Source organism: Podarcis raffonei, chromosome 10, assembly GCF_027172205.1.
Source record: "Podarcis raffonei isolate rPodRaf1 chromosome 10, rPodRaf1.pri, whole genome shotgun sequence".
NCBI lineage: Eukaryota > Metazoa > Chordata > Lepidosauria > Squamata > Lacertidae > Podarcis > Podarcis raffonei.
Genome location: NC_070611.1, coordinates 52283069 through 52296083, shown reverse-complemented (window position 1 = coordinate 52296083; position 13015 = coordinate 52283069). Strand labels below are relative to the sequence as shown.

At 43.1% G+C, this 13015-nt stretch overlaps 1 protein-coding gene across 5 annotated transcripts in view; it reads left to right on the top strand.

Moving 5' to 3' along the window:
* The window catches only part of CHST11 (carbohydrate sulfotransferase 11), a 187681-nt gene that overhangs the window by 52189 nt on the left and 122477 nt on the right, over positions 1-13015 (top strand). The window contains exon 1 of one of the 5 annotated variants that reach the window (XM_053406367.1): positions 11733-12214. The exons of the other annotated variants lie outside the window; for them this stretch is intronic. The gene's annotated coding sequence lies outside the window, so the exon portion shown is untranslated. Of the gene's footprint in view, positions 1-11732; positions 12215-13015 lie in introns of those variants that run through there. 5 annotated transcript variants of the gene reach the window in all.

Here is a 13015-nt window from a genome sequence, read left to right as displayed (position 1 = left end):
ATCTTTACAGTGCTGTATTGGAGATAATCCTGTGGTGTTCCTGTTCAGAAATATACTTTATATATATTAAGTACTTGTTTTATTAAACTGAATGGGGAATTCAGTCTCTTGAGTGATCAGCTGGAAGTGACAGATGTGATTATGTAGCCCAGGTCAGGCCGAAGTCAAGAGCTACATCAGCAAATGATGATTTGAGAGGCCAGAGGCAGGAATGTAGCGAAGGTCAGTTGGGTGGTTGGGTCCTAGAAATCACAATACCTGTGTTTGCATGGCTTCTCTTCACAATATATTGCACACAATGGAGGAGCAAGCTTGAGGCATCCATTAGGTAAGGCCAGCCAGGACCCTATTGGCTCCCCAAGAGGGAAATCCGTATATTGGATGGTAATTCAAAAACTATTGTATGTCTGCATTTCTACCATGTCCTGGTTCTTCTAGGGATGACACTGATTCTTTTTAAAATAGTCTAGTAGAGGGAAGAGAGAGATTCCAGGGCCATGGGAATCTGATGCTTAGCTGTTTCCATTTTAGGACTATATTTGCTTTCACAGTAGGTTGTTAAATTGTTGTGTGGGCTGGGGAGCATTGCTTTGGCCATGTACTTGCTGCCAAAAAGTGTATCTGACTATTTCCCCCTCCCTTTTGTTAAAGTAGTCAAAGGAAAGTACAGTTATTAATTTGACTGTGGTGAGAAAACACTTCAAGTGTATTAACAATGCTTTTATTTTCATAATCCCAGGAACATTCAAAGTTTTGTAGATCTTATTCCACCTCCCCCCCCCCCGAAACACAAAAATGTGTTAAGTTATTCTGCAGGATTAGAAGGCGTAGTTATCAAAAGTAGGTCCTGCAAATCCTTATATGCTAATTTGAAAATTCACATGCTTGAATAGTTCCATGGACGTAACACATTTAAGCTTTGTTTCTTTTAGTTATGCTATACTTATTTGTGTTTTGCCATTTGAAGGTCTGCTGCTGAACCAATTATACACCCAAATGTTTTACGTAACAGCTGCCTCTTGAGTCCTATTCATGCACCAGAAATAGTGGAACAAATACCACCAGGGCTTGCATTTGGCATAACATTTAAAAGGCACTGAATGCAACCCCAGCTTGCCAGGGAACCTATGCAACCCCAACTTTACCTGTTCCACTCGTGACATTGTACAGCAATTTTGGTCAGGGATAGTCTGGCTATTGTGACCTATGCATTGATAACCTCAAGACTTGATGACTTTAACACACTCTGTGTGGGGCTACCCTTGGACCTGGTCTGGAGGCTCTGGTTGGAGCAAAATGCTGCAGCTAGACTGTTGACGGAGGCAGGCTCTCATCAGTACATAACTCGGGTGCTCAAAAGTTTTCACTGCCTTCCCCCACACCAGGGCCAAGCTCAAGGTTACTGCACTATTTTGCAGCTTTGCTTAACAACTTTGCTCCACGATTCCTTAAGGCAGTGTTTCTCAAACTTGCGTCTCCAGCTGTTGTTGGAGTACAACTCCCATCATCCCTGACCACTGGTCCTGTTAGCTAGGGATGATGGGAGCTGTAGTAAAGCTAGAGCCCCAAGTTTGAAAAAACACTGCCTTAAGGGCTGCCTCATTCCTTATATCTCTGCATGATCCTGAAGATCTTTGTGGAGTCACTGTTAGTGTTCCCTATTGGCTTGAATGCATGACTCCCGTTCCTCAGTATTGTGGGCCCAATTTTGTGGAACTCCTTTCCAGCTGAGGTCAAACAGGCCCTCTCCCTGTTGAACTTCCAGCACCTACTGAATATTTTTTTACAGCAGGATTTTTAACTGATGTTTGATTTTGTAGCTTAACTGTTTGTTTACTTTTTGTGTTGTATCCTTATAAACCACTTAGAGGCTATTGTAGTTACTCAGTATATAAATTGTTTAAATAAATATATATGGCATTTGGTGTGAGGATATAGTATTGGTGGGCCTAATCTGGCTGCAGATTGAAGGCTCCCCAACCCTGTTTTAAAGGATGTGGAAATATCCAAATGTGAGCAGGAAGCACGATCATCATGCACTGGAGTTGGAAATGATAGAGCCTGATGATTTTCCTGTAGTATGGGCAGAATTCAGCAAATGCATCTGAGGCGTGTGGTATTGACCCCATGCATGGAAGAGGATATAAATAAAGCCATTGCTTTGTATTCATTGTTTGCTTGTCTTATAATTAAGAGCACTTTAGCTTCTTCTTTACCTTCACCTCCATGCTTCTGTGTAACTCCCTCTAATTTGGAAACCACTTAAAACATGAGTCAACCATGAAATTATGCAGTCACTGGCTTTCCCTCACAGATAAACTATATTTGTGATGGAGAGTTACACAGGGGGAAAGATATATATTTTAGGAATCTCCTTTCCTGACAAGATCCTATTACATGCTTTCTTCAAAGGGCATGGATACCAGGAAAAATTGATGCTTGCCATACATCAAAACAAAGTGTAGTGGTGCTTCCTTTTTTTGATATCCCCCACCCAAACTGGACAACGGAACTCTGTCTCTCTACCCTACTAGGTCAGCACTAATGTTGCCTGTATCCTCATAAGCAAGCAGGGCTGCTGCTTCCTTGCCTTCCACACCCCCACCTGCAGTTTTGCCACTGTTGGGCTCTGTGGTGGCAAGTGAGGCCTAGCAAGGTTCATGAGGCAAAGAGGAGCAAGGTTCAGGAAAGAGGCAAGGGTCATGCTGTACTCTCGGAAACACAGCGCTCTGCAATTGCCGTGGTCTGAGAAACAATTGGGAGGCAGTAACGCTTCTGAACACCAGTTTCTAGAAAACACAGGAGAGGAGAGTCCTGCTTGCGGGTTTCTGACAGGCATCCGGTTGGTCACTGAGAGAAGAGGATGCTGGACAAGATGAGCCTCTTCCACCGGGCTCTTCTTATGCCATTACTCCAGGAAGAAATAAGCTGGAGCGGAGTCTTTCTACAGCAGCAGGGGCTTGTGCAGCCAAATAGTTAGCACCGCCTGAGCAGCAAAATACTGCTCTACTTAAAGGACCCAGCCTCCTTCAGTCATCTCCTACTGAGGAGGAGCCTCAGGTCTTCCTGGGTTTTTAGCTGTCAAGTCCTCTGAGTCGGAGATTGTGGTGCTGCATCTCCAGGCTGTTGCGTGGGCCTCACAGGTTATTCTGAAAGCATTTGTGGGACTGGACCTGCATGTCCTTCCCCTCACTCCTCAAAAATGAGGGACATGGCTCCAGGGTCATGACAGCCACAGCTAATGCAGCAGAAGCACTGGCACTCTCCCTCCTTCCTCTGAGGAGGAAGGTCCTTCCACAAAAGCCCATGTGTGTTAAGTCTGTAAAGTACCACCAGGTTTTTTGTTGTTGCAGTGTTCAGAGTATTAGACTGGGACTGGGACGACTTGGGTTCTAATCCCCACATGGCCATGAAGTCTGTGGTATGATCTTGGACCAATTGCTGTGTCTAAGTCTAACCTACCAGGCAGTGTCATTGTGATGATAAAAGTGGGTGGGGAAGAACTTTGCAACACCATCTTGAGCTCCTTGGCAGAATGGTGGGGAAATAAACTCAAAAGGACTCATGGTACGTGTTACATCTTTGTTCCATCCTGGCACCAGTTACTGAATAAGATGTCTTTACATAGTCCACAAATTTACAGGATTGAAGTTTAATTAAATCATCTCTCCTTTTTTTTAAAGGGAAAATGGAGAGAAGAAGGGGAGGTTATTTGGTCTCTGAATCTGGAGTAGATTTTTTAAAATAAAAAGACTTCACAGGGTAAAATCCATTAATGTTAGGCAAGTTTGTGGACTGTCCTACAGTACAACCAAATTATAAATAAGCAAGTAATTGTGAATGGGATTGCATCTTTAAACTCAATGGCGGAAACCCCAAAGTAGATAATGCAATCTGGGTACAGAAACTTCTCAGGGTGGCATTCTAGGAGCACCCAGTGTAGTGTAGTGGTTAAGAGCGGTAGTCTCGTAATCTGGGGAACCGGGTTCGCGTCTCCGCTCCTCCACATGGAGCTGCTGGGTGACCTTCGGCCAGTCACACTTCTTTGAAGTCTCTCAGTCCCACTTACCTCACTGAGTGTTTGTTGTGGGAAGGAAGGGAAAGGAGAATGTTAGCCGCTTTGAGATTCCTGAAAGGGAGTGAAAGGCGGGATATCAAATCCAAACTCCTCTTCTTCTTCTTCTTGCTCTTTAGCTCTGCTGTACAAAAGGGGACTTGTGGGGTTCTCTTGCTGTTTTTTTTTTTTTTTTTTTTTTTGCTGTGAGCAAAGGATATAATAAGTAAGTGCAACATGCTCATACAGTACCTGCATGGGATTAATATGTATCCTAGTACTAATCAGGATGTGAGAGCTGCTGCTGCTGCAAGGCAGGTGAATGGAAAGTATGGTCCGGACATATGGTGCTCAGTGTTTTGTTTTGTTTTTCTTAATCAGAATGGTAATATAAATGGGTAAAAAATCAGAGTTCTCCCTTTCACTGGGGGTATGCCATAACTTAATTACTTGTCATCAGAGTGCCTTGAAATTCTTAAAGGAAGGTGTTAGATGAGCAGAAGGAATTGTTAATGCTGTTTGTAAACCTACTGATGTTTTGCTAATGAGATTCCCTTTCATGTACTATAAGGTAGATAGAAGGAGAGTGATCCTGCTGTTCAGAATGCTAATCAGCTGTGCTGGAAAGACATCTGTTTAAGCAAATATGATAAGAGAGCAAACTATGAAACGGTTGGCATCTTACTTGAGACTCCTAGGCTATTACCTTCAGTGGACCAGCATTTAAGAACTTTGCAAGGCGGAAAAGTGTGTTTGTGTTAGAGATTGGGGACAAATTGGATTCAGTTCATATTTAATGGCAAAGCTGCCTAATTCACACTTTCCAAAACAATATGTGAACTGAAAAACAGCCATCCTTCGAACATTTGCATTTCTCCGAATTTTGTGGTTCTTCAGTTGAGTACGTAACCTATATGAAAATGCATACATTAGGGTAATGTCCCATATGTTGGTGAAAATAACATACAGTTTTTTTTGCAAAATTTGCATGCAAAAATGTGTACGATAGGCAGAATTGCATAGAAACTTATGTAAGTTATGAGAAATCTACACTAATGTGCTGATGAATTTTCATGAGGGCTTCTTTAAAAATAAATAAATAAATAAATAAATCACAAACTGATATGGGAATGTGGAGTACTGAATGCAAAAATGGAACAGTGAGAAACTTGAAATGAACAGATTTGCACATCCATTGTGTGTGTAGATTGATAGATTGCCCTACCCCTGAGCTACAGAGTCATAGAGTCCATGCTTTGCAAGCAGAAGGTCTTAGGTTCAGCCTGACATCTCCAGCAAAAAGGACCAGTTGGCAGCTCAGGGGAAAGATCTCTACCAGAGACCTTGGAGAGGTTTTCCTAGTCCAGTAAGTAGGATTGTATTGAGCTGGATAGACATATAGTCTTACAAGGCCACTTCCTATGTTTCTGTGATGTGGGAACACTGGTTCAAAGAGTTGTGTAGTTGCCTATTTGGGACTTCCAAAATTTTCAGACTGTAGCCCAAGTCAGGTTGAACCCGCTGGGGTATTTTCTCATGTACTTCCTTTAAAAAGCACGTGCCACAAAATGGCTACTGCCTGATGGGGCAGCCTCTGCTTGTTGCACCATCCACAAGTTGGAAGTTGAAATGCTACCCTTGCTTGTGTTCCCATCTTTGCTACTTACCTAGAGGTGCTTCTCTGCCCTTTGCTCATTTCTGTCCCTGAGTCTCTCGGACCCACAGAAGAACCATTAATCTTCTGCAGCAGATCATTTTCTAGCAGCCAACGTTCTTTCAATCTTCCCAACTGCTTGTCTCAGCACAGTCCTGGCAAGGTGTCTGTGCTTAGTGATCTTCTCAATGCTCTCTAAAGAGAATACTGAGAGCAGTTGCGTGAAGGCTTTTGGCTGCATCCTGACCTGACTCTGCAAAATTTTGCCTTGGATGGCTGCCCATGCAAGGGGGTAGGGGCAGTGATTTTGAAGCTCCTGTTTTTCAGGCATCTAACCTTGCCTAAAACCAAATTAAGCTTGCAGTTCTCTACCTTTTGTGAGGCTGAGCCAAGAAAGCCTGCTGCAAACTCTCTTTAAAAAGAAGAATGATAATAAAAATGAAGGCAAAGGATTCCCAGGCACTTGTGGTGACTGTGCTGCCATTGCAGAGCCAGCCAGATGACAGCAAGAGTTTGTTAGAAGGTTGTGGTTTACTCTTTAACCCCTGATCCTATTTATCTATCACATTCATATCTCATCGTTTCTCCAAGGAGCTCCGTGTGGCGTACATGGTAAACCCCCTTCCTCATTTAATCCCCACTGCAACACTGAGGTAGGTTAGGCTGAGAGGCAGTGACTGGCCCAAGGTCACCCGGTGAACTTTATGGTTGACTGCGGAATTGTACCCTGGTCTCCCAGGTCCTAGTCCGGCACTCTAACAGCTACATTAGACCGGCAGCTTTTGCCCTAACAAATGCAGCTATTACGGGTAGGGTATGTTTGCTTTTGCTTGTATCGGAACTGAAGGTGCTATTGAATCACAGGTGTGCTGGTGTTCTGGAGACACAGAGCTTTCACTCCAGAATCGAGGAGGGAATGCCAACTTCCATCACCTCTTACCTTGGTCATGCTGGGTGCTGCTGCTGAGAGGTGCAGTCCAAAGAAATCTGGAGGGCCACAGGTCCCCCATCCCTCCTTCTAGAACTCAAAGAGAATAAAGTATGTTGCTGGGGGAGACTTGAGATTGTGGGTGTAAGCAGCAGACTTGCGAGTAGTTCCTGTTTTCTATAGAGAACCAGGATGGCATAGCAATTTGTTTTAATCTGTTTTTAATATTGAATTTTAAGTCATCGTAAGAAGAGTTTGGATTTGATATCCCGCTTTACCACTACCCGAAGGAGTCTCAAAGCGGCTAACCATCTCCTTTTCCTTCCTCCCCCACAACAAACACTCTGTGAGGTGAGTGGGGCTGAGAGACTTCAGAGAAGTGTGACTGGCCCAAGATCACCCAGCAGCTGCATGTGGAGGAGCAGGGAAGCGAACCCGGTTCCCCAGATTATGAGTCTACCACTCTTAACCACTACACCACACTGGCGTAACCCACCCTTAGGCCTTAGGGTGAAGGGCAGATAAGAAAACTCATTACTACTACTTGAAAATGTGATAAGTCACTCTTGCTGTGCTTGTGCCGCCTCCCTATTCCATGAATGGGGCTCCGGACACCTGCCCCGAAGTCCTGCCCCGATGAGACCACTTCCTCAGAGCTATGGCCCACTTCCATATTTTTTGCTGTCTGTTGCATGCAGTTGACTTTGTGAATGTAGCCCAGTCCTAATTTCATTTTCATGTATTTTGAGGTTAAATGTATAGCAAAGCCTAGGCATAGCTTTCGTAGGCCTTTGATATACAGGAAAAATTTCAAGCAATGTGCCACCTGTAATTACCATTAGGGTGATGGGAATGGTCGATGTGTTTTCTACATGTGCCTCTCTGATGCTTAAGTTTGAAGGTTAGGCTAGATAATATGGTAGCTACATACCTTTGCGCCCCCCCTCTGTGTGTGTGTGTGTGTATGAAAGGGGGGCAATCTGGATCTGCTTCCTAGCCTGTGCAGTGGGTTAAATATTTTTCAGCTGTTCTGGTCCTGATCCACATTAGAAGGGCCCTGTGCCTGAAATTTGCTTTGAATGGGGAGAACTCCTATTGATGTGAGCATGTGTGTGCCCACCACCACCCAATGAGGATTGCAGGCGTTTGGTTCCAATCTTGATCAGAAGCACAGTGGGGCTGGGAGGGTAAATCTCCCCCATGTCCTTGGCTTCTTTTGCTTCTATCTCACACTGGCAATTTTTGTTTTTTTTAAAAAATAGAACCGTGGTAAAACCTTGCATTTAAAGGCAAAGATACATTAGGTTTGTCTCATCTACTTTCGCCTGTGATTTTTCAGCTCCAGTCATTTAACGAAAATGGAGCAAGTAAGAATAATCGCTGGTCTTTGGTAGCTAAGTTTCATTTTTAAAATCCATTTAGATTTAGTTGAATTCTTCATCAGTCTTCCCATGCTTCTTTCTGCTAAGATTCATATTAAAACCATACTCCAATAAAATTGCTAATCTAGATAAGCTTCTTTTTTATATATTTTAGTATCCACTGCTTTTACTGTAATTGTATAGGCTATTAAAATTTTTTTTGGAGGTGGTTGAATTGAATGCATTCTTTTCCTTTTTAAGCAACTAATTTCACACATAAAGCAGCCTATTTTCATTACAGGGTCATTTAAAAATTACCCTCTGTGAGCCTGTAGGCTCTGAGCTTTATTATATTTAATCAGACTAGTCAAGTCAGCTTGTGGTTGATTAATTGATGAGCACATAATATTAATTGGTGCTTGATTTGTTTTTAACAGGGTCTAAGTTTGAAGGCTCACTACTTGTTGTGGTGGGCAACACAGACTCATCTTAAAATCATGACTATATAGAACTGTATCTCTGTAATATGTTTTTTATACTGAATATGTTCCATGTTATTGTTTGTATGGTTATGTGTTAGCTTGTCCACATGTTTATGATAAAGCAATAAAAAATGTTGTTTATTTTATATGGTGTTATAACAAGGTTTCTCATAATGGGGTGGAAAACAGTAGGGCACCCCACATAAACAAAATAAATCTGAAACAGTTCTGTATGGGGCAGTATGAAATTTGATCCAAAAGCCCAGAATGTTTCAGTGTGAATCTTCTTCAATGGTAATTAGGAGTTAGGGATTTACTTTTATTCAGAAATATCCTACTAAAGGCAATTTTTTTGGAAAGGAGGTTCTTTATTTTCTTTAAAAAACAAACTCTCTTTCTCTCTCTATTTTTCCCTGCCTCCTCTCTTTAAATTTGACAACACACGCACATCTATAGACCTGTTCATGATTGACATGGTAAAGGTGATCACTGAGTGCTTTTTTCACATGGAGAAATGGTCATTTGAAAGGACAGATCCTGAAGCTGAGGCTCCAATACTTTGGCCACCTCATGAGAAGAGAAGACTCCCTGGAAAAGACCCTGATGTTGGGAAAGATTGAGGGCACTTGGAGAAGGGGACAACTGAGGACGAGATGGTTGGACAGTGTTCTCGAAGCTATGAAGCTGAGTTTGACCAAACTGCGGGAGGAAGTGGAAGACAGGAGTGCCTGGTGTGCTCTGGTCCATGGGGTCACAAAGAGTTGGACACGACTAAACAACAACAACAAGTCTGATCTGGAGTCTGATCTGAAAACAAAAGCCTCCTGGATGTCTGGCAACTCCCAGACCACAACAGGCAGCTTTTGTGTTTTCACAAATTTTCATTGTGAAGACAACCTTAAAACACACACACAAAGAAACAGCAAATACCTGTTGCCTGCAGTCTAGCAGTAAAATGGCAAATAACACTCCACGAAGGGAGGCGAGCTGCTTCCAATTCCAATGGTGTGCCCTGTCAAAGAACCTATGAAATACTAACTTTGGAATATTCATTTCCCCACAACCCCCCAAATCATTGATGCATGATTACGTGTCAAAGGGTTGTACAGTTTCATTGCTATTGAATTGCATCTCCCAAACCACTAGTGTTTTTTTTATGTATGTGTAAAGCATTTCTAAACTCAGGTCACACAGTAGCAAAATCGAGATTAGTTCTCAAGTACAGAAGTACAGCAGGCAGTGAAATAGCTACACTGAGCAGGTAATCTCTAGGGCATGGTATGATGCACCAGTCCCTGATTACAAGTGGTAGGGAGAGCAGAGCCTATACCTGTTTGTGCTGGAGGCGGGGAGCTCAGATGCATCCCCTTTGCATGCAAGTAACAATCAGAGTCCGTTCACATGCTGTTGACAAATGCAAAGCTGAATTTATTCATTCTGAAAAGAGGAGCCTGAATGCAGCTTTCCTTGCCTCGTGTGAGTGCTTGGCTGCCAATGTTTCCTCTGAAGGCTGAGAGTAGTTTGAAGTGACCATATAGTCCTTTTGCATGCAAAGGATGTGCTTTCTATCCCTGAGCGATGCCCTTCCCCAGGCCAAACAGGAAGTGCCACTCTGCTCTGCCATGCTGCCCATCCCATCACCTCTGCCTCTGCCACCACTAGCGCCACACCACCTACTGGCAGAGAATCAGTGCTGGCATTGGTGCCGATTTCGGGCAGTATCTCACAATATTTTGGCAAGATCTCGCTGGAAATCTGTGATGATGCCTACACCATTTCTCTGGCACTGTCTCTGGGGGCGGCGGCAGCTGTGGGGCTTCTGCTGCCTGAGGTGGCTGTTTTGCCACACCTAATAGGTGGGCCGGGCCTGCCCTGCCAATTCCCGTTTTTAATTCCTGAGAATGCCTGACACTGTGCTGCTTTAATTTTGTTCTAGTAAAACTCTGTCAGGAGTGACTTGCAGTTTGATTCAAGCTGTGTATCTGTTTGGGATCCTGAAATGTTGTGATCCAGGATGCAGCTGCAGCAGCAGCAAGTGACCTTTTCACATTCTAACCACACTTCTGGATTGATGCCTTTAAAATTATAGGTCACCAAAGCAGCTATTCTCTTTAAAGCCCTCCTTCTCTTCTCTTTTTGAGCAAGCTCCATGCCAGAGCAGGCAGGCCACAAACTGATTTATTTATTTTTTAAGGATGATTACAGCAAAGACCTGGTTTTCCACCCAATTTCGGAGACTGAGATGGGATCCTTAAAAAGCAAATGGTCACCAAGGACTTATTCTGATATCAAAACACTTATCTACACAGTTCTCCACTATAACTGGTGTGGTGTGGAGGTTTGAGTGTTGGGCTAGGACAGGGGTCAGCAACCTTTTTTCAGCCGTGCGCTAGTCCACCGTCCCTCAGACCATGTGGTGGGCTGGACTATATATTTTTTTTTTGGGGGGGGGATGAACAAATTCCTATGCCCCACAAATAACCCAGAGGTGCATTTTAAATAAAAACACACATTCTACTAATGTAAAAACACTAGGCAGGCCCCACAAATAACCTAGAGATGCTCTCGCTCCATACAGGAATCTTCAGTGACAGCATCCTGGACAGCTGCCCATTCAGCCTCCACTTAAATATCTCCTCAAGCACTTCCCGTGTTCTAGGCTTCCTCATATCACATATCCTAACAGCTCTCTGGAGGGAAAGCTTAGCTTCAGAGGTGGTGACTTGCCCACGGCTACTCCTGTAAAATAAAAATAAAATAAATCTTCATACAAACCTCCCCACCACTTCTGACTACTGAAATACCCAGATAATAATTCAGAAAGAAACCCACCTTCAAAGTTATGACTTCTGTACTTTCTTATATTTTTGTGGTTCCCTCTGGCTAAGAAATAACTTGGTACTGGTAAGAAGCAATATGGAACGAGCCTGAAGTGAATGGTGGGGAGAGAGAATGCTCTCTGTGCATTGTACCAACCAATATACAGTACCAGAAATGGATTTTTAAAGGTAACTTTAGCATACATAGCAGATACAGTTTCTGTTTCCTGATTCCTAAGAACCAGAAGAGACCAATTATTCAATCCCACTTCCTTTCTTTTTTCATTTAAGGCAATGGAGTAAATAGTGTGCATATATACACTTTTTTTTTAAGGCACAAGGACATGCTAGAAATTTGAACGGGCATCTCAAAGAAGATTGTATGCTCTTTATCACAGTAGACGTGAGCCCAACAAGAGATATCACCTGTGGAAAAACTGTAATGAAAACACACTTCAGATTTCGATCTTCCTATCTTGTTCTTGACTTGAAATGAAAACAAACTACAATCTGCTAGACAGATATTTAGTAATAAATTCCTAGCATGCTTAGTTTCCAGACAGGGGATAAATAGGAAGACTGAAGTCTTAGACTGCATGTAACAAACCTCAAAGCCTGGCGAGTCCCAGAAAAATAGTGCTTAATGAATCATAGGGGGAAATGAAGTTGCTTTGTGGAAGAAAGCTGTGTGGCAGGGCTGGTGGTTTGTTTTGAGGCAAGCAGGCAGTCAAGCAGGGAGGAAAGGGAGGGGGAATTCAGTCCGTGTCTGAGAGATGAATTGTTCAAACTGATGATCTGGGCTGCAGCCAGCAAGTAGAACCTCATTGGCCCCTTGGGTTACATGATCCCTGCTGAAATGGCGGCTGCAGTACTGTCCTCTGGCCATCTGCAGTGGTGGCGCCACAGCACACAGCTGGTGAGTGTCAAATGTGGCTTTAAAAAGGGATTGTTGCTTGTGGCTACAGTGATTTGCCTCAGATGAATAGGTTTTACAGGTTTTTTATTGTTTCGAAAGCCTGTGAAAAGTGTTTCGGCAGAGGGAACATTGAGGCAAAAGAAATGGCATGTGGACACAGTGGTATGCAAAAGGAACTATATCCAGTTCTCTTAAACCTATTAAACTACAGTGGTACCTCGGGTTACATACGCTTCAGGTTACATACGCTTCAGATTACAGACTCCGCTAACCCAGAAATAGTGCTTCAGGTTAAGAACTTTGCTTCAGGATAAGAACAGAAATCGGGCTCCAGTGGTGCGGCGGCAGCAGGAGGCCCCATTAGCTAAAGTGGTTCTTCAGGTTAAGCACAGATTCAGGTTAAGAACAGACCTCCGGAACGAATTAAGTACTTAACCCGAGGTACCACTGTACTGTCATTAGATTTCAGATACAATACCTACTGCATGTTACATGCACTGAAATCACTGCTAAGAACATCATTGACTTGAATGGCTTGATTTTTTTGTTACCATTTACAGTCCCGTCCCCCCAATTGATTGTGTTTCAGTCCCATTTCTTCCATGTTCTTAATGCTGTACTGGAGGATGTATGTCATCTCCCAAACAAGATGTAAATGGGCATCTTCAGCACAGATACAATCAGCAACTGACATGTATATGAGTTTTAAGCAACCAGATATTAGGATGCTTTGTCACTTTGTTTTGCATCTGTGTAATGAAAAATTAAATATTAACATATCCTTAGAAAAGTAAGATGAGA